The sequence below is a fragment of the Macrotis lagotis genome, chromosome 2 (genome assembly GCF_037893015.1).
Source record: "Macrotis lagotis isolate mMagLag1 chromosome 2, bilby.v1.9.chrom.fasta, whole genome shotgun sequence".
Lineage (NCBI taxonomy): Eukaryota > Metazoa > Chordata > Mammalia > Peramelemorphia > Peramelidae > Macrotis > Macrotis lagotis.
In genome coordinates, this window is record NC_133659.1 from 98209269 (window position 1) to 98232971 (window position 23703).

The window sequence follows — 23703 nt, forward strand, 5'->3', positions numbered from 1 at the left end:
GGTGCAGACAGCACTTAGGGGATACATTAGCCACTCTTAACTGTTTCACCATTAAAATGGTTGATGAAAGGGAGAAAGCTCCCTTCTTTCTCATTATTCATTTCCTTTTTTAGTTGTATGTGATGTGATATGACAAGACATAATATGAAATATTATGTTAAAATAAATATAATAATAGCATACATACATCATGTAAAGTTTGCAAAGCACTTTAACAATACTAGCACATTTGATCCTCACAACAACCTTGAGAGATAAGTTATTTGCCCCATATTACATATAAGGAAACTGAGACTAAGGTAAAGTGTTAGAGTCATACAACTAGCATCAAACAAGGGGCCTAATAGTCATTTATCATTTTCAACTAATTCAGTTTGAGCATGCTTTGAGCTTCCATTACTTACTGTTACTGAAGTCTGAATAACTATCCTTTTTTACTGAAAAAAAATAAAATTACTAAGTTAATTAGTGAGGTCAGCTATCCTATCTTTAACTCAGAGAGTGAAATTGAGATTTTTCAGACAGTCAACATGAAGGTCAAAATTGGGTAAGGTACATTGATAATAAATCTGGCAGTTAAGAAAACATTTAAAGTATGGAAAATAGCTCAGGAGTTGGAAAAGCAGCAGGTTCAAGCCACTAGCAGGGGTGAATGAATATATGAAGCGAGTGCTAAGATGAAATGATGCATGGGTGAATTTTTGAAATCTTGAGGATAGTCAAGGGCAACTAGGTAGTACCGTGGTTAGAGCACTAGGCATAAGAGTCAGGAAGCAGCATCCTCCTAAGTTCAAACCTGATCTCAGACAGATACTAGCTGTTGACCCTGGGCAAGCCACTTAACCCTATTTACCTCAGTTTCTTCATCTGTAAAATTAAGTGGAGGAGGGAAGTAGCAAACCTCTCTAAGAAAACCTCAAATGGGGATCACAAATAGTTGGACATGACTAAAAACTTAGTATCAAAAGAGAGAGCAGTGACAAAATAGACATCGCCAGGACAGGCACCTTGAAAGGCTTCTAGGAATTGAACTAGGTGGTGCAATGGATACAGGGTCAGTAATGTCTGTGTTCAAATCCTGATTCACTTATTACTTAATTTTATGACCTGGCCTATTCACTTGGTCTCTCAGCTTCAGTTTCCTTATATGTGAAATGAAGATACTGTGAAATGAAGATAATAAAAGCTCCTACCCAGCAAAGTTGACCTGAGTCTAATGAGATAATATTTGTAAAGTACCCTGCATATTGCCTAACCCATAGAAAGCCCTTCCTTCCTTCTTCCCTAAAACCAACTTCCTTTATCTGGAAATCATATTGGAATAGAAATCTGAAGATCTTGATAAACATCTCAGCTCTGGCACTTGATAACTTTGCAACCTTGAGCAATCTTCTACTATCTCAGTTTCCTAAACTATGTACAATGAGGGGGATTAGACTGGATGGCCTCTAAGACCTCTCTCCATCTTTGAACCTCTGGTCCTGTGACTACTTAGACTACCTGTCTCACAAGTCTTCTATAGGAAAATATTTTATCGATCTTAAGGTGCTATATAAATGGAAAAATACAGCATGGCACCATAGCCAATCTTGGGGTCAGATAGGTCTGTTTGTCTAAAGGTATGTTTCATATAGGTTGTTTACATACATATCTATATGCATGAACATTGCAAATATTTAAAATATATATTATATCCCAAAAGTCTTCATTAAATTTTATATTTTAATAACTTCAGAAGTAAAAATGTTACAACCTCCCAAAATTGAAAGGTGAAATATAACCACCATTTTGTGCTACACATGGCTAATCAGTTCTTAAATTTTATAAAAACTTTCATCAGTTAATGCCCAATGGTTGAATATATAATCTTAGTCTTAGAATCTTCCAAAGAATGAGGTTACAATGCTTACATGGCAGTTTTGAAGTGACCTCACAAGAAAAAGTCTAAGAAAGATAGATCAGTTGACTCAGGAGGTCAAAAGGGAGGACTTTGTCTACCAAACCACTACTCTTGGAAAGGTGACAATGTGCCTTTTACTGTGTGTGTTTATATATTTATTTACATACATATAATAAAATTCTTAAAATTAAAATATAAAATAAATTTAAATAATTGAACTTTCAAATGATTTTTCATAATACTGTATGTAGAATTTTTAAAATACTTAAGACTTCTGGGATAATCTGAAGATGAAGAGAGACAGAGATAGGATAGAGATAGATGTAATCAATAGGTAACTATTTTACTGTAATTGATTCCCTTTGTAATTCTATGTATTTTCTATTGTGCATTTAAAAAATTCCTTATTCTAAGAATTAATTGACAAAGGAATCTTTGAATTACTGTAAGATTAGAATCCTCTGCTCTCTGGTCAATGTGATGAGGTATCCCCTCATACAATGGATAGAGTCAATCATTGGACCTTTCCCACCTGGCAAGATCTGCAAGCATTCACACTTGCTGACACAGTCTGTAAAAGTTCAGAATTCCCTCCATGTCATGATGAAGTATCAAAGGGAGACTTTAGTAGATATTTACTCCCATGAATGTATTCCAAATCTATATCTTCAATGATTGTGATTAAAGGAAAACCATCACCACCTTACATGGCTCAGTATGAAATAATTTAGTCATTCGTCTAGCATGGACCTAGGAGAAAATGGAGAATAATATATCATATCATTTTTATGTCTCTTTATCATGTTGGTATTGAAGTCATTCATGTGTGTGTGTGTGTGTGTTTATCTTTCTTAACTCTCCAAGATTACAAATTCCATGGAGACAAGAAGAGGGTCTCATTTAATATTTCTAATTTACATATTAAATGAGAAACATTTTTAAAAAATCAATAAAATGAATAAACTTGCTTAAAAATCATTAACATTTCAATTTTATTCATTTTAAAGCAGTTTCATGTTTTTAAAATCTTTTCTCAAGTCCTCAAGACTATTTTTCCATTCATTCCCCATTACATTTGCTCAAGTGGTCAAAGGTAGTGTGGATTCTTTTCTTTTGGATCTACTTTTTAGAAATTTTGCATTACTTTGTAAAAATTTTCCCAGATTCATTATATTATTCATACTTATCCATTTAAATTGCATTTTAACAATTCATTTAATGACTATTCCCTTTGACTTGTAATATTCTATCATCCTTAATACTTTTGAGATTATATTTTGTTTGTAGAAAGATATGTTATTTTAATATTATTTTTTTTTCCTATTCTTCTTCTAGTTTGTACTTATTCCTGGTCAGTTGTTTTATCTCAAAGTTGTTCCAACTTCTTTGGAAAGACTCATCACCTTGGATTTAGATTTTTCTATTCTGTTAATTCTACTCCTCTGTGAAGAGCAGAAATTCTGTTGTTGTTTTTCTCTCTTTTAACTACTGCTTTAATTAATAATTCCAGTCTGTTTCATGTTGCAAAATAGCCTCCAAGACATAAGACTTGGACAGCCCAAGTGTTATATTGGCATCAATAAAATAGTACTGTAGCCATAGGGATACATTAAGTGAAAAGAGATCTTCCATAGAGGATTTATGGATAGGCATAAACAAATATCCCACAGGATGCTTCTACCTGTGATTAGGCAGCCATCATGGTAAGTAGAGGGAAAAGCCACATTATTAAGACCATGAATTATTTGCTTTTAATATAATCTAAATTTCAAATAGTAAGTAACAGAACTAGAAATAAAACCTAGCAAATATGGTAGATATAGAGACTTGGAATGGATCCATCTTCATGCCTATCTGGTCATTTTGCATATTTATAGAAATGAAAGTCATATATGTTAAGTGTCACACAGCTAGTAAGTAAAGAGTCAGGACATGAATTCAGGTTTTCTGACTGCAAAACAATCATCTTTCTATTATATAATGCTGTCTTTTTACTCCAAATCCAAGAATAAAAAATAAAAAATTAAAAAAAACTAACTCTCATGAAGGCAAGCAAGAAAATGAGTGAATGCTTATAAGATTTGCATAGAGAAGGCACTTGATAAATGTGTGTTAAATGAATGAAAGAATGAATATTTCTATTGCATGGTGAAAACAGTAAAGAAGTAAATGACTTCTAACTGAAATTTTAGAAAGGAACTCTTCTCCCCTCTTCGTTAAATGACAAGGGCAACGAAACCATATGTCCTTTGTGAAAGATGAGAAAGTATGCATGAAAAAAAGCTGTAAAAGGTCAAGTAACATTGAACTTCATCTCTGAATTGATGGAAGGCTACTGGCATTAGCAGAAGATAAAAACCATTTGAACCAACTGTACTTAGTATGCATGGTTCAAAGGATTAGTATGTTTATTTCAGATCTGGAAATAAATGTCACTATAAAAGCAATATCACACAGAATAAAAGGAATCCAGAAAAATAATGGAATTTTTGTACATTTCCAAGAGATTTCAAAAAATCCTACTTGTTTTCTAATTTCATTAAAATAAGAATGCAAAAAAATAGAAAAGCAAATTTATTAATTTTCTAAATATTACATTTATTTTTTTCCTCTATCTACTCTGCTTCCAGAATTGGTCCAAGGGGAGAAAAAGAAATCTTGAATGAAGTAGATTTGAAGGGAAGTTTCTGGCAGAATGCTTCAGGCCAGTCTATAATCCTGCCCCTGGAGTCATACAATAACACAGAGAGGAAATATTGTTGGAGGCAGCAAGACAGTGAGGGGAGGAAAATGAGACTGTGAGAGAAAGACACCAGGCCATTTTGTAATCTTTACATTAAAAAAAAAAAGAAAAGGGACTGATCATTTTCAATCATGGTTGGGTAATTTAACCCTGAGAAAGCAATAGAAGTGCTATGAAGTTCCTTGCTTCATGTTTCCCTACCTTCATTTTTCCTCTCCTTTCCCTTTTCCATTCTTTCTGTCTGTCTTTCTCTGTCTCACTCTGTCTCTTTTTCTGACTGTCTCTGTCTCTGTTTCTGTTTCTCTATCTGCCTCTCTGTCTCTATCTCTTAGTATCTCTGTTTTTATCTCTGTCTCGTTCTGTCTGTCTCTGTCTCTATCTCATTGACTCTGTCTCTGTCTCTCTGTCTCTGCCTCTGTCTGTTTTTCTGTCTCTCTGTGTCTCTGTCTCTGTCTCTGTCTCTGTCTCTGTCTCTGTCTCTCTCTCTCTCTCTCTCTCTCTCTCTCCCCTCCCTCTTTCTCCAGTCTATATCTTCTATATCTTTTCTCTCCTGGTTAACAGAGAGTAAAAGAAAAGATTCATATAATCTTCATAAAATAAAATTCCAGTGTTGATAATGAACAGTACTTTTTGATCAATGTTATTCAGTAAAATGTTGCTGTCAGGCCTTCCAATGCCTAATAGATCATCATATGTACCTTGGGTAAGAGGGAAAAGACTGGCAAGTTCAGGGTGGTTAGGTGGCACAGTGGATAGATAGAGCACCAGCCCTGGAGTCAGGAGGACTTGAGTTCAAATCTGACCTCAGACATTTAATACTTACCTACCTGGGTGGCCTTGGGCTAGCCATTTTTTAACCCCATTTGCCTTGCAAAAACCTGAAAAAAAAAATTGGTCAACTCAAATATCAGATTTGGAAGATGAAAAGGAAAGACATTAGCAGGGATTCAATAGGAGGGAACCCAAAAATACCCTCAAAGCAAAAACTTTAAGAACTGCTGCTGTGTAACATCCTAGCTCTGCCACTTGTGTGTCCTTGAGTCAATCACTTAAGCCCTCTGGAACTCAATTTCTTTATCTGTAAAAATTAGTGGACTAGACTACATGACTTCAGTTTTAAAGGTAGACTCCTTAGACAAAGGGCTATCTATCCTATGCTAAGAAATTGGGCAACGAATTTTGATACAATAATTTAAGAGGCATTGAACAAGCTTAAATTTTTGACATGGTTGAAGAATGAAGATTAACACTGACACCTTTCAAAGTAATATGACAAGTAACCTTCCCTGTTCCTTTGTGTTTCCCTTGAACATCTTTTGGCTTCAGTTTTCTCTATTTTTAAATGGTCATATAGTAAAGTAGTTACAAGGCAGGATGAATCAAAGGCATTTTAAAATATTTGCCAGCTTGATAAAACAGTTACAAAATTTGAGAAAAAACTTTGAGAAAAAATGCTTTTTAATCCAATATTCTATTTGGTGAAGTTTAAGGAATACTGTTTGTATTTATCTGTCCTTTCACTCATTTTGTTGATTGTTTGTTCCTTAAACTATACTGATAGCAAAATAAATAAAAATCATCCTTCATTTCTGCACACTACAAATAAATCAGAGGCACTGGTTATTTGGCAGTTGATTTAATATTCTATTTTCTATCATTTTCATTGATTGTACAATATTTCTCAAAATAATTAGGCCAAAGTATTTAATAATGTTAGGCTCAGGGAAGTTTAATGGTGGGAGGAGATAGAAGGAGCTAGTTTTGTTCTCCCCCCATAGCAAGACTTAAACAGCTGAATAAGCATGAAAAAAAAATCAACTAAAGTATATGTTTCCACACAAAAGTATCTGATAAGGAGCACATTTGTTTATATTGAGCAAACATACTTTTGATTGAACATTGGAAGTGAGTCTTCAGTAGGCCCCAAGGGCTAAAAGGACAATGTCATCACCTTTTTATCCTTAGAATAAAGATAAGTACTCATAGGTTTTTGTTTATTCCAATAGGCATTCAAATTTACAAAGTTTGGTTGCCATATCTTTCCTGGAATAGGAGAATTTCTGAGTGATTAAAAATAACATTGAAAATTGAAAATACTTTTTGAAAGTATTATGCCCAAATATTTCTGTGAACCCCAATGCTTAGCATATATGATTAATAAATGCTTGTGAACTGACTTGTAGCTGTCTATAAAAAGACAGTTCTTCTGTTTTTCCTTAAATCTGTTTCTCTGCCTCATTTCCAATCAAAAAGAAAATTTGGGGGGCCCTAAACAACTTCCTATGTTCTATCCTATCTCTTTCCAATTTCAAAAAAGAAGAGAGAACTTCCTTATTAACTAGGATTTTGTTGTTAATGGATCTAACACATCGTGGCATTGCACTGCTGTCCACCCATTGGCCAAAGCTCATTGATCAAGGGCAGAAAGAAGAATAATTCATCAAACCTCTGGAGCTATAATAGAAGGGCTCAACAAATTATACTTTAAGCTTCTGCCATTTTATATAAAACGATTTAGTGTTAAAAGGGTCAGAAAAATTGCTTTCCTGAAAAGAAAGAGACTTCAATTAACTGGAAAGTAGTTCTTATATATATATAGATGAATACTTGGATACTTGAAAAGAGTAGGGAAAAAACTTTGATTTAATAAAAATTGATAAAAAAAAATATGTGTAACAAAAGCAGATATCAAATGGTATTTTTATCAGTTTAGGATAAAAAATTAATTGTGCTATAAATATAAAGTTTTAGATCACCTATAAAGGGTATAAGGTGATAGCTTATGAGCATTTTTATGTTTTAATGGGAAAATAAAAAAATGATAATTTATTAGAAAGTAATCACATATTATGGTTGAAAAAGCAATTTCAAGGTCATAGACTGAAATGGAAATTCTTTTCTGAACTTAAATATGTAGGGTATTATGATCCCTCTGCTCATTTGCATAGAACTATTTTAAGACACGTAGGTATTGACTATTGATTTCCTAGGGGAAATTTGGTAGTTGTTACTTCATAAGTGAAAAAAAGATGAATCACTAAGTGCCAGGAGGCTTTGATTTAAATCACTGAAACAAGTTAGAGAGGTTGGGAAGATTAGAGGCTAAAACTGAGCCCAAAAGAGGTAAGAGAAGACAGCATGTTATTAAAATGCATTTCCACTAGAACTATTTGAAAGAAAAACAATAGCAGAAACGGTCAGCTGACAAAAAGGTTTCAACTGCTAAGATCTTTATTAATTTAATAAAGACTGGAGTTCTAGCTATTGTTGCTCTTTGCCTAACCTCACTGGTTTGAGAAAGAAAAATGAAAGGAAAAAGATTTGTGCATCTATTTGCCTGTACAAACAAAAATGCTAAGATCTATTTGGACAGTTCAGGATACTATTTCATGAAGAGTTGGCTGCTCAGTCAACCTGAGCTGTTTTGCTAAAACTTCTTAATGGACAACACAGCAGAATCCTGGCAAATGAATGAATATTTAGTCTGTACTACCCAGAAATTGCCAACTTGATAACTTTGCAGCTATCCAACTTAAAGGAAGCCATCAGTCAATTCAAATAGGGTAACAGTTTCCCAATACCCCTTCAAGATTTCTGTTTAAAGGTGACTGTAAATTGAAAGAGCTTATAAATGTTACATGATTTGGAGAAAAGAAGGAAAAAAGGACTTGCTCACCTGTAGAGAAGTGAGGAACAACCAATAGATAGTTAGCAAAGAAGTGACTTCATGTGGTTCAAATGTTACTGAAGAGACCAAATGACATCAAAGCCTATAGACCAAAGTTGCAAGTTATTCCAAGCATATGGATTTTTTTTATTTCATAGGTTTCCCTGTCTGGTTTCAGTAAGTGTGTGAACCTGCCCGCCCCCATAGATCCTGAGTTCGTTAGTGGGAGAGTGTGACCCATGACTAAAGATGTAGATTTTTGACTTAGTTATTTTTCATTTCGCTTTATCAAATAGTAAATAGTTGTGATAGTATCACTTATTTTGCCTTATTGCTAAGTAAACTGTTATGTTTAAAATTAAGAGTCATTGTTGGGGCGGCTAGGTGGCGTAGTAGATAAAGCACCGGCCTTGGAGTCAGGAGTACCTGGGTTCAAATCTGGTCTCAAACACTTAATAATTACTTAGCTGTGTGGCCTTGGGCAAGCCACTTAACCCTATTTGCCTTGCAAAAAAAACCTAAAAAAAAGAGTCATTGTTGTTAGTGACTGGTTTATGTTCAAGGAAGTACATAACTGGGGGTTTAATAAAAATTGTACTAACTGTAATTACAATAGTGATGATGACTAGTATCTATATAATGATTAAAGATTTGCAAAGGACTTTACAAATAGTATCTCATATATCTTCAAAGCATCCCTAGGAAGTAGTGGTTATATTATCCTCAGAAAACTGAAGCAGAGAGACTAAATGACTTGTCCAGAGTTAAACAGCTGAAAAGTATGTATCTAGTTTTGAGCTCAGATCTTTCTGATTCTAGGTCCAGTGCCACCTAGTTTCCTCTCAAGAATTAAAGTGGTAAGAGGGGGATATTCCCAATGAAGAAGGTTACCTCTAGGATTCTAAGAGCATTTGAATTTACATTTGAATTTAATTGGGTAATCATTGTCCTCAGAGAAGTTAAACCTTCCAGCACGAGAGCAAGTTAGAGAGACAACTCAGAAAATAAGGTTCCCACATAAAGCATAAAATACTATGTAGTGAATGCAGACACTCCCTCTCTCACCCTCCCTCCATATTACATATATAAAGATTTCAAATCTTCCCAAAATGAACAGATACAGTTTGAAGAATAATTGGGTGCCAATATTTCTCCTCACAAAACTCATCCTATTCTCTCAAACTGACAATCTTGTTGAACTTTGCCTTCTCTGATTCTTTGATTATATCTCCTTTTTCTTTTCTCCCCTCTCCCCACAAAAGATAATTCTGCCTAGAAGTAAAGGTATGACAGTTCCTTGAAAATGAGCCAAGGGAAAAAATATAAACCTTCACCAATCTCTTTAACTTGCATTCAAAGTGATGACTCAGTCTGTCAGAGGAGATATTATCATACACAAACACAGTGCCTTTGGATATGAGGATAACTGTGACACATGTAGGATGAACCTGATCATAGTTTTATTTGGGGATGCAATGAAGCAAGATAGAAAATCAGATCACAACCATCTATAGCTAAATTATAAATTCTAAGGATAAGTCTATAGTTTCAGTGTAACTTGTCTATTGTCAGACAGCAAGGAAGGTGAGATCTGAACCCATTTTTTTCTGATTCCAAGCCCAATATTCTAGCTACAATACCAAGATGCCTCTATTTGTGGGTAGCCATAAAATAATTCAGTATTTCAATCTCAACCATTTCACTGTAGCTTTGTTTTGGTAGAGGAAAGGAGTGTTGTACAAGTGAGTTCTTGTTATCTTTACATATATTTTTTTTAGGATTTTGCAAGGCAAATGGGGCTAAAGTGGTTTTCCCAAGGCCACATAGCTAGGTAATTATTAAAGGTCTGAGACCAGATTTGAACCCAGGTATTCCTGACTGCAGGGCCCATGCTCTATCCACTGCACCACCTAGCCACCCCTATCTTTACATATTTTTATGTCACATGTTAACTCAATTCCGAACATTATTAACCAGTCAGGGAGTTAAGGACCTTTATACCTTTACAGTAGTCAAACTTTGTTCCTTCCTATTGTACAACATTAGATTTCACCCAGGCCTGATACCTGACAAGGAAGCACATGAAAATGGCATTAAGGACTCAGCTTCTCAGCATCATTTTCTGATGGGAGAAGGATCATCATGGGCCACATTTTAAAAAGAGCTGAGATTTTTTTTTCCATTTGGAGAATGAAGAAGCAATATGGTGGCAAAAGCATTCAGCTTAGAGTCAGGGCACCTGAATTCAAATCCTTACTCAACAGACATATGACCTGTGTGATCCTGACCAGCTCATTCAATCATATGGTGACTGGACTGATTGAAGGGTTCCAAAGTCACTATCCCTTTTAATGTATAATCCTAAATTTATATGAAATTGTATTTTTATTTTTATTTTTATTAGTTTTTGTAAGGCAATGAGATTAAGTAGCTTGCCCAAGGCCACACAGCTGGGTAATTATTAAGTGTCTGAGGCCGGATTTGAATTCAGGTACTCCTGACTCCAGGGCCGGTGCTCTATCCTCTGTGCCACCTAGCTGCCCCATGAAATGGTATTTCTTAGAAAGAAGCATTCAGACTCCACAGCACTCCTGCCATCTTCCTAGCCTTCTTTAGAACTCACAGGCAATTATACAGAAATATAAAGGGGCCATTGAAATTAACAATAATGATTGATGATTGATGATTGATGATGATGATGATGATAGCTAACATTTATACAGTACTTACTCTGTATTGGACACTGTGCTAAACACTTTAAAATTATTATCTCATTTGACTTTCACAACAACCCTGGGAAATAGATACTATTATTATTATTATTATTACCATTTTACAGATAAAGAAACCAAGGCAAATAGTGGTTAAGTGAATTGCCCAGGGTTACACAACTTGTGAGTGACTGAGGCTGGATTTTAACTTTGATCTTCCTGACTCCAAGTCCAGCACCCACTCATCTTCCTGAATTCAAAACTGATCTCAGACACTTACTAGCTATGTGATTCTGCACAAGTCACTTAACCTTGTTTGTCTGTTTCCTCATCTGTAAAATGAGTTGAAAAAATGGCAAATTATTCCAGTCTCTTTGTCAAGAAAACTCCAGATGAGGTCACAAAGACTCAGACATAACTCAACAATAGCAAGGTGACAGCGGCTATAATGTCATAAATGATAGTTTCAATGCAAGAAAAGAACTTTTCCCTCATTCCATTTTATCATGGAGAGGGATTAACATAATCCAAAAAGGAAGTTGCTGACTATACAATAAGAGAGACAACAATTAGAAACCCTTCATGCTATACTGGTACCTTCTATGACTAATGTGAAAGGCAAATATATTAAAATAAATCTTATGCAGGACATCTTGGAAAATAAGGAAATAAATTCTACCAGAATGAGAAAACATAGGAAAACCTGTGAATTGTTTAAGGGAAAAGAGGGGAGAAGAATCATATTGATGAAATCATGAATCAACCATGGTATTAAAGAATGACTTTATATTTGTCAGATTGGGGGAAAAAAGAGTTTGATTTTGCTTTTATAATGAAATGAGTTGGTCCAATACTTCCTCAAAATCTTGAAGTCAATGAGATCAAATCTCCAGAAGTGGAATGAAAAACATTAGATTGTAGAGGAAAAAGAAGCACATTTTTTACAGAGAGAGAGAGAGAGAGAGAGAGAGAGAGAGAGAGAGAGAGAGAGAGAAAAGTCCTGTCTTCAGCATCATAGGGCCTCATTAGAATTAAATTTCTGCTACCTATGACTCTGCCATTCAGAAATATGCGGGTGAATTGGGTTTTTTGTTTTCTTTTTAACATAGGACTCAGACCCCTGAAACATGTGAATGGAAGGGTAATCAGATCAAACCTGTAATGTTCCTTCTGTGGCACCTAGGTCACTCCTGGGGGGCAGATGTGGGGATAAATCCTAAACTGAAAAATCTTCCTTAAGAACTTGTGCTAAGATCAAAGACAAGTATTTCCCCTAGATACATGGCAAGTGGGAGTTCGGGAAACACGTTGCTCCTTGTGTCATTTCACCGTCCCGCTGAGCTCGCAACTTTTGACACAGCTGCAGCTGGGATAGGCTGAATTTACAAGTGCTGTTGACCTTGTTGTCAAGGGAAGTAAAGGAGATTTGGTTCCACTCACCACCTCTGCAGTTGACATCATCATTTGACAAAAGAGAAAGAACATCTGAAAAGAAATCATGGCGTTGACTCCAGTTGGAGCTTCCTGTCATTTGATGTTCATGCAGTTTCAGTGTTGCCTTGTTTACTGAAGGGTGGGCTGGGAGGCTGATGGGGGTGGGGGAGAGAACACATCCTAGAGAATTCCAGACCTCACACTCAAATGATGTTGGCCCTTCCTTTTCCCGGTGGGTCACCCCACTGACCAGGGACATCATTACATGATAAGAATTTAAATGGCCTTGTTTGTCATCTCCTTATCCTAGCTGCATGGATGTGTCTATATATGTGCTAGTGTGTATGTGTGTGTGTGTGTGGGGGGGGTGTATGTGTGTGTCTCTAGCCTGTATTCACTACCTGGCTACCTTGTTTCTATAGCTACTAATAGCAGAGCTACCCTCAAAATTATAATGCAGTTTGCCGCTTTTCATCTGGTTTTAAAGGTAAGAAAAAGAAAATTGAGTACTTTAAAACTTAGTGAATTTCTGCTTTCTAATTGCTTTACTCCTGATGATGACTCCACTTTACTGGAGTTGTTTTTATTTCATTTGAAATGGAACTGCCTTCATTTCCACAATTAGATCACGGGGCAGATAACTTTATCTTTCTTTGGTCTGGACTGGAAGGAAAATAAACATTTATTTCCCTTTCCCATTGGCAGAGGGGGATAATAAAACCCACATGTGCCCCATTTGGATCTTTCATATAACACTCTGGATGGAGACAAAATGTGTGAGATTCATTTCAATTAAATTTTCTTAATAGAAAATGCACTGCTGGAGGTATGGCAAATAAAAATGTCCCTTTTATGCCTGGAAGGCAGAAAATAGTTGAGCAAATTTATGGTAAAGCAAAATTTTTTCTATCGATCAATCCCTAGAGGGGCATTAACTACCCTTAAGGGAGCCAATTGCGGGAGATGGCATAACTGACATGTATAAAAGACTCAGTAAGAGCTGAAGAGTGGAGGGAGGAAATGGAACACTTTAACATTACATCCCGGTCATACCAAGGTCCATTGACCCTGTGTTCATTCCAGATAATTAATTTACAACACATTAAACCTCCATGTGAAAAAGGATGTTATGCATCAATTGTGTAGGAATAAAAAGTGTTATTGATTTAAGATTTCTACTGTATCATGGGCTGACAGAAAGGGGTAAAAAAGAACCTAACAACAAAATCTTGCTGTATCTCAAAGATGGAACAAACTGGTTTTGAAGGACAAAATTGTTAAACGAGTGCACTCTGCTACCCATAGAATTGAAATCATGTTGACCACAAAAAGAGGACTGTAGGGGGAAATAGGAAACATAATTAGAACAAAACAAAGTATTTGATATAAATATTGACAACTAAAGCTCTTTAGAAATCAAACTGTTAGAGGTGATAATGATCTCTTTTACAGTAAAGGTCTAAAATAGCATCTAGAAATAGCACACATTATTTATTATTTGCTAAATAAAATATGAGTATACCATTAATCCTTCACTAAAGTTCACAAGATGGCAAGGAGTTGACCCTGGGTTCTAGAAACCTATGCAAGTGGACTTCAGCTATTTCAATTGCAAAGACTTTGATCTGGTACCAAGTGATGAACTGTTATCAGATCAGCCAAACTCAACTTGGAGAGATTTATCACCATAGTCTTACGCAAGAAGTTGACGACCACTTTTTTAAGTTAAAGCAACTCAAGAATGGGGGTCACATAAAGCCTGGATTAGTTACAATCTACAGTTAGAATAGAGAAGCACCATGCATAGTGTTTGGTGCACAGTGTTTCACATGTAGTGGGAGCTAAATAAATACCTCTTGACTTAACTTGAATCTGGCATGAGATATCATGGCACAGTGGAAAGACAACAGGTTTGAGAATCACTTCATCTCCCCTACTCATGAGTCTTTGATAACTCTTCAATTTGACATTTGAGGAGCTCCACAATATGGCTCTTCCTCACCCTCTTCATAGTTTTATTTCATACCAGACTACTTGCTGTTCTTTATATACGACCTTCTACCTCCTATTTCATTCTTTCAAGACTGCAATATACTTTCTCCTTTTGTTCCTGGAAGGCAGAAAATAGTTGAGAAAATTTATGGCAAAGCAAAATTTTGCTAAATAAAATATGAGTATACCAAATACCAGGTGTAGTGCCCTCTCCTTCCTCTAATTACCTTGTATTTACTATCTGTGTGCATATTATATCTCCCCAATAGAATGTAAGTTCCTTTAGGGCAGGACCTATATCTTTCTTTCTTTCTTTCTTTCTTTCTTTCTTTCTTTCTTTCTTTCTTTCTTTCTTTCTTTCTTTCTTTCTTTCTTTCTTTCTTTCTTTTTTGTCTTTACATTGTCAGTTCTTTTTATATAGCACATATTTTTTAAATGTTATTTGACTTGGACCAATTTGCTTAGAGGATTAAGAGTAGTGCATTAAATTCATTGCATCCATAGCCTTCCAGTCACTTCACTAGCTCCAATACTGGAACTCCCTTTGAAAACTCCTGTTCATCTCTCACATCATTCAAGAGAACCAGATACCATTAACAAAGAATCATAGGACCATAGATCTTGAAGATGGAAGGAAGAACAGACCATCTAGTTCAACTGTCTCAATTCATGCAGAAGAAGATTGAAGCCCACAGAGGTTTAATGACCAAAACAGGTTTTGAACCCAGGTCTTCCAACTCCAAATTTAATGATCATTTTCATTTTTCCACATTGTTTTTCCAAGTTCCCATTTGTCAAACAGTTTTCCTTGCTTTTGTTAAAGTGATTCTTTTTTTTTTGAGTTTGGTATTCAAAAAATCCTTATGCCTTACCAATATTTAGGATATTTAAAGCTGATTTTGTCTAAAACTGCAAAACACTGCTACATTGGCATGTTGTGCTGTTCGGTCATTTTTCAATCATGTCCTACTCTTCATGGCCCCATTTGGGTCACTAAAGTGGCTTGATACCTCCTTCTCAGCTTCTTTTTACAAATGAGGAAAATTGAAACAAATAGGATTAAGTGACTTGCCTAGTCAACTAGCAAATGTCTGAGAACAGATTTGAACACAGAAAGAAGACCCTTTCTAACTCCAGTATTCTATCCACTGCTCCCTCCAGCTGTCCCATCCCAATGCAGGGACTGTCTTAAAAAAGAAAAATCATTTGGGGATTATCTAGCTAGGACTGACTTAAAAGAAATCTAATTCATTTCAATTTTCCACTCTTTTTGCAACTATTGCTTAACTCTTTTAAATTAATCCTGCTCAGTAGAATCTATTATCTTAGCACTACACGTTGTATTAGAAATAGGCATTTTTTAAAATCCTTAACAGGAAAAAGTAAACTGCAGTAGCATTTTTCCAGAAAAATAACACTGCAAAATATACATCAATCTATTTAAATGTTGAAACTATTTTTTAGTTTGTTTTCAAGTGACACAAAAGTGATAAAAGAGGAAAGTTATCTTTTTATTTAAATGCTTTGGCATAGAAAATATCACAATTATAATCTTGAACATAGTCATTTAAGAAAAAATACAATTCTTTCTAAGCTGGAAACTAAATGAAATCTATTTTATGTTTTCATAATATCCTTGATACTTATAAGGAATCTATAACCTTATCAATATGGCCTCTTCTATCAATAGTTCATCTTGTAACCCATCCAGGGTAGCCCATACTATGAGATTTGTATCCATATCCTTGCATGAATACTACTCAATTCACTGGATAGCTTCCTCTTAGTTCTTTTAACTTTTCATGGGTAACAATAATATAAAGACAAACAGCATTCAAAGATTTCAGAATACAGATCAACCCTTATGTGCAGTGATGGACTTGATGCTAAAGCATATCTTCTATCTCTCTGAAGAAAAGTGGTGATCAATAGGTATGGAATGAGACATACATTTATGGACATGGCCTATATATTGATTTGTTTTGATTGATTGTATTTATTTCTTACAAGGAGGGTTTTATTTAGAATTGGAGGAGGGACAGAGTCAATAAAAAGCAACGTTTGTATGTATATTATGTATGTATGGACATGTTTAAACAAATATATGGGGCAGCTAGATGATGTGGTGGATAAAGCACTGAGCCTGAAGTAAGAATGACCAGTGTTCAAATCTGATCTCAGATACTCACCAGTTATGTGACCATGAGCAAGTCACTTAATCCTTGCCTGCATAAAACTGGAGAAGAAATGACAAACTGCTCCAGTATCTTTGCCAAGAAAATGGCATTGACATTTGGTTCATGGAGTCAACAAAGATTTGGATAACTGAATAATTGTACCACATATATATATGCATATATAATGATGTAATATGATACATATTATATAGTATATTCAATATATGTGACATATACACATCTATAAAATACTGAAAGAGAAAAAAAATCTTTGGTTACTACTACAGTACTGAGTTAAATCTGCAATCTTTGTTTCTCACCTAAATGATTTGCCTACCCACTTTTCTGATTATACCCTTATATATTTTGAAAGATTTTTTTATGAAAAAATTTTGAAAACAAGATTTTTTTGATAATGTTACATTGAATTTATCTCCTAACATAAGGATATAGAGTTTTTCTATTCATAACAAATAATATCGGGAGATATGATCTCTAATAATATCTATTATTCTTCTTCCATACAAGTCATTTTCAGTCACATTCTATAGCCTTCTTATACCCACATAAGTATTTCCATTGGCCTATAATTACTCTCCATTTTAATTCTTCAAACATCAAGATGAAACATGATTCATGGCAATATAATGTTGCTAAGTGTGATTAAAACTAGTTTCTTTATTGCAGACTCCTGCCTAGAAGTAGCTGGTGATAAATTAGATAGACCACTGTATCAGGAATCAAAAAGATCTGAGTTCAGATCTTGACTTAGACACAAGCTGTGTGAACCTACATCTCTGTTTGCCTTGGTTTCCTTTGATGTAATAATAGCACCTATCTTGCGAGATTGTTGTGAGGGACTGAAATGAGATATTTGTTAAAGGCATACCATATAGTAAGTTAATACTTATTCCCTTTCCTGCCTCTTCTCTTTTTCACTCTTTCATCCAACCAACTTGGAGTAGACCCAAGACAAAGTTGCCCTTGAAACCTGATTGGTCCTGGCTTTCCTAATTCAGCTTCCTGTGAATCTCCAAATTCTAATTATTTACTTGATGAGATATGCTTCCAGATAGAGTGAAATGGAGCTGCGCCCTGAGAAGAAATACTAGTAATACCAATATGTCTTCATTGCATATATTTGCTGTATTAGGACATAATAAATGTTCAATGACTAACAAGTTGCACCTTTATTAAATGTTTTTAGCTTGCAAGACAAAACTGAACTATAAAAGTGTTGGCTTCAAAACTACTGCCACTAGGCCTCCATGGTTCATTAGAAAGTTGTGTCAACATATATCATGGACCAGCATTTGGTTCCTTTATTAATCTTTCCAAGGCTTAACAAAGAGAAAAAAAGATTCTAACAATATTGTTTCTGCTATATGTTAAGAAAATTCTATTTTTTTCAGTAAGAGAAAGATTCAGTATAATATCAAAGAAAAACTTTATTCAAAAAAATTTTTTTTAAAAACTATTTTTCACAATAAAATAATTTAATTAATAATCACTTTCTCCTGGGACAGAAAGTCTATTCAACTTACTATGATGCAAAAATTATTGAAAATCTTTAAGATACCTTAATATATCATTATTTTGATACATTTATGTTTTCATTTCTGTGAATGGTGTTTTCGTCACTGTTTATCACCACCCATTCTCATATGCTTATCTTAGATTATTATTTATGCTCTGTTTTCACAGTACAGATGGCTAGGCTGTTTCATTTTAGAGACTATACACTTCACAGAAGAAAACCTAGCTTGATGCAATCCATACATCCCTTCTGGAGAATCTCTACCTCTATAGGGAGTCTTGTTTCTCTTTGAATATTGTTTAAGACATCTTTAGGAATTTTTTAAAGTAGAAAGCTCAAACTGAAATCTTTGATTAGTTAGATGAATGAAATGGGGGCAAAGTAGCCATTTATTATTTTCATGAAGAAAAAGTCAAACCTGGCAGAGTAGTTAGAGAACCAGTCTAGAAACCTCTGACATACTACTACTGACTATTACTAACTTCTCAGTAATCTAAACTCTCTAAGACTACAGGTTGCAGAAAAATTGCTGACATGAGTTGATAAGAGAGAATTTCCTCACCTGAGAGTTATCTCTAAAAATGACATCAAAGGTCTAGTCCTTACCCTTATCCCCTAATAATCAATCAGAGAATAACCAGTCTGCTTATTAATTCTGATGCTTTGGAGTTCAGACTTCCTGTTTTAGCACTATCTTACTTTTGGAATTATTTAGGATAAAATTATCTTCTGGACATTAATATATTAGTCCTCAATTTCTGGATTGCTATTAAGAAGAAATTCTGATTGCATCAAGGCAGTGTTTTGGAGTTTTGGTGGGGGGAGGGTGAAAGAATATTGTTTGATTTGGATTTCCTTTTCACAAGTTTAAATCTCCAGATCTCATGAAATATAAAACTTTTTCCTTATCACCTAAAATGCTGCCCACATTTAACAATTTCTGATTTGTTTCCCATTGACATTTTGAGATGAAACCCACATTTTTGAAATCGCATACCCAAAGAGTTATAAAAATGAAGTGTTTGAAATCAATTCTAATGTTAAATGCAAAGGACATCCTTGGCTCATTAAGTAAAAATATCTCATTTAATGAGCAGGAAAGCACTGGAGCACACTGAGCCCTGACACAAAGCAAATTATTTAAGTGATAAATTATATTTTATGGGGAGTGTAAAAGTTAATAATACTCAGGGGCATGGCCATAAATGCAGAGGTGTAACTAACTTCATCGACTGCTTTACTTACAAACATGCCATATGTACTTAGTTACTTGAAATGGTCATAAAAGGAGAGAAAAGAAACTACCTAAAGATTCACATGGAAACCTTGGTGAGTTTCTTTGCTGCTCAGTCCTTTTATGTCATTCTTTTAAAAGACTTTCTTTCCTCTGCTATTTGCAACATCCAGCTTCATTTTGTTTTCACTTTTGGTCAAATATTTGACCTTGCAGCTACAGTCTGCTCCTTATCTACTAGAGGCTCTAATAAAATCAGCTGTGCACTCATCCCCTCTAGTGCCCCACCGATGACCTCCAGCATCGCAATGAAAGGACCAACATGTCTGAGAAAAAAATGGGTGGCTTAGCATTCAGATGGGCACCCCCGTGGCTTGCTCCCAAGCAAATGTCTCTCAGTCACAATGAATAGCCTCTCAAACAAAAGCAGTCACTAACATCCATCGGTGCTTGAGGAAAAACAACTTAGATGGTCTATGATGGCAACCTGGACATAACAGAAACCAGTGGGAAAAATGGAGCAAGTGTGCAGATAATTGATGAGGTTAAAACAAAAACAAATAAACAATAACTATATAGGGGAGAGGAGAGTGGGAAGAGTCTTTGAGAGATTCAACTATCCAAAGGATTATCCAATTGGATAATTTGACTTCATTTTATTTAGCTAGTAGTTGCTCTCTGGAATTCTGAGTGGATTCTAAAGCCATAATAGTGGGGGAAAACTGGAAAGGTTATTTGAGCTTGTAAATTTTGGTGGTCTCAGAAATTATATATATATATATATATATATATATATATATATATAATATATATATATACACACACACACACATGTATTCATATATAGATGATATAAATGTATAGATGCATATACACACACATATATAGACATTAGTACATTAGGAATATATACAAAGAAATGTGTATGTGTACATATATAGCCATGTATATTCTTACTAACATATATTGTATATATACCATACATATAATATATAGTATACTTATGTGTATTATATATGTATACATATGTATGTATTGGAAATCTTTAAAATGCCTTAATGCGTCATTATTTTGATAAATTTATGTTTTCATTTCTGTGAATGGTGTTATCATCACTATTATTACTATCTATTCTCATATGCTCTGTTTTCATAGTGTAGATGACTAGGCTTTTAGAAACTATACATCTCACAGAAAAGAACCTGCAACATTCTCTAGCTTGGTGCAATCCATACATCCCTTCTGGAGAATCTCTACCTCTAAAGGCAATATAGCAATATATACATATATATACATATATATATACATATATATGTGTGTGTGCATGTGTGTGCATATGCAAATATGTTCATATATATAGAATATGTGTATAAATATACATAGATAATGTATCAATATCTATCCATATGTATATTATCTATAAATACACACATATACAAATGTATATGTGTGTCTATTCCCATATATATGTATAAATGTATGTATATGTAATTATATTCCTAATTTTCTGTTCTGATCATGTCACTTATCAGTTGTAGGACTTCAAAACTTCTAGGGATCCCTATTCCTTAATGAATAAAATCCTATCCTACTATTCAACGTCCTCTACATTCTGACTCAAAACTACATTTCTTGCCTTGTTTCTTACTAATTTCTTTCATGAATACAGACATACAGGAATAGTCACTGTCCTTATATTCATCTTGCTTTCTCCTACTTCATTTTTTGAGGCTCTTTTCTCTATGTCACTGCACTCTTAGCTCCATCTACTGAAGCTCTTTCCGCACATCAAGGTACAAAATCTTTGCTTAGCTAATCCTCCAAGAACCACCCTCAGGCTCATGAAAGAGGTTTCTTGTTCCTCAAATTTTTCATAACATTTTCCCTAGACTTCTCTCATCATTTCTACTACAGAGGGTTCACACACATATCTTTTTTCCTTTTAAAAAATTTTTAATTTAAATTTTGTTTTCCAATTATATACAATAGTAGTTTCTACCTATCATTTTTTGTAATGTTTTGAATTTTACAATTTTCCCCTACCCTCCCTTCCCTCCCCTCACCTCCCCACAGAAGGCAATCTGATAATCTTTACATTGTTTCCACGTTACACAATGATCAAAACTGAAAGTGTTGAGAGAAAAATCATATCCTTGAGGAAAAAATAAAATATTAGAGATAGTGAAATTATGTAGTACATAAGACAACTTGGTTTTTTTTTTACAAAAAAAAAATTGAAGGTCTTTGGTCTTTGTTTAAATTCCACAGTTCTTTCTCTGGATATAGATGGTATTCTCCATTGCAGATACCCTAAAACTGTCTCTGATTATTGCACTGATGGAATGAGCAAGTCCATTAAGGTTGATCATCAACCCTGTGTTGCTGTTACGGTCACACACATATCTTGATGCAAATAAATGCACATTAGATTAAAAAGTCCTTGAGAAGAGGTTCTGTGTTGTATAAAAACATAGTTGTTCTAATTTCCTTCACATTGCCTTCCATACATTAAGTTAATAATAAATGTCTGTTGAATTGAATTGAATTTCAGAAATTCAAAGACTAATTTTATTAGGATCACTTTAAGATAGGATAAAGAATTAAGAGAAGTACCAAAGCAAATATATTTTGAGATATTAGAACACTTATAATGCTAACCTGATGATGATGGTAGAAGGGTCTAGAGAAATGATAAAAAGTAGAAATGATAAAATTGTTAGGATCATTTGGACAGCAGTGCAAAGCTGTTATACTCCTATTTAAAAAGTCATGCCTTTCCATAACTTCCAGTGGTTACTCCTCTATTTTTTACAGGTTAAATGGAAAATGAAAATGGTTATTTATATTTTAAATATCAAGTAAGAACCCACACATTCTCTTTTCATAGCAAATCCTACTAATTGATGACATATAAATATTGAGTTTTCTATAAATAAACAATAATGTATACACACAATACAGAAACTAAATAAATATCTTCTCAGCTCCAGCAGGAAACATTTAAACTGCTTACTCTGAGTAAATATGGCTCTGATCATATGAAACAAGCCAAATGGAAGAGATGAACATAATCAATCTGATTTAGAGAAAGTCTGAACAAATTTCTTTTCATCTTAAACCTCTTCTTTTTTCAGTCTTCCATCTTCTAGTCCTCATTAAGCTATGGCAACCTTGAAAGTATACCAGTGCTATACAGGAAACTGAATTGCTTCCATTAGAATTGTCTTAGGAAGATTCTAAAGTTCACCTGGCAAGATAAGATACCAGACACTGAAAGTCTTTTCTGGAACTAAACTTCCAAGCATTCAAACTCTACTGCACAGAATGCAACTCCAATAGACTGGCCACATTGTTCAAATACCAAATGTTTGCCTGCCTAAAGGACTATTTTAAAGAGAACTCAAAGGAGGCAAGCAAACAGGGACACTCAAGATCTCTCTGAAGAACTTTAAAATTGATTATATGACAAGGGAGATACTGGCACAGGACTACTCAGCATGTCAAAATAATGTGCTGTGTTTTATGAGCAAAGCAAAATTCAAATAGTTCAAAAAATATATAAGTTATGCAAATTAATGGACTATTTGTGCTGGACCTGTGTAGAGCATTCCAAGCTTGTATTTGTCTGATCATAGTCAGAAATGCTGTAACTTGACTCTAACATAGAGATGTCCAATCTTCTGATGAGAAAGCTTCCTTCATCATTCTTCCAATATTAAAAACTATCTTTATTTTTTGTTCCTTATTGCCACCTCCAAATTCTCCCTCTACAATTTTCACTAGGTAAATTCTCCTCCTTTAAGTTTCATGCTATCCCAATTTGTCACCCAATCCAGAGGGTATTTTTTAAATTTAAATTTGTTTATTATTTCAACTACAGGCAAAGCTAGTTTTCAACATTCATTTTCTGTAAGATTTTGAGTTTCATATTTTTCCCTCTCCCCTTGAAATCAAGGAATCTAATATAGATTATATATGTATAATTATGTTAAGCAAATTTCCAAATTAGTCACAGTGTGAAAGATGAATCAGAACAAAAGGGAACAAAAAACTATGAGAGGGTAAAAAAAACATAAATCATAAAACAAATTTTTAAATGGAAAATAGTATACTTTGTTCTTCATTCAGACTCCATAATTCTTTCTCTGGAGATGGATGGTATTTTCCATCACAATTCCTTAGAATTGTCTTTGATTAAGGAGAGATAGGTCCATCGTATTTGACCATTACACAGTGTTGCTCTTAATGTATACTATGTTCTCCTGGTTCTGCTCATTTCATTCATCAATTCATATAAGATTTTCCAGG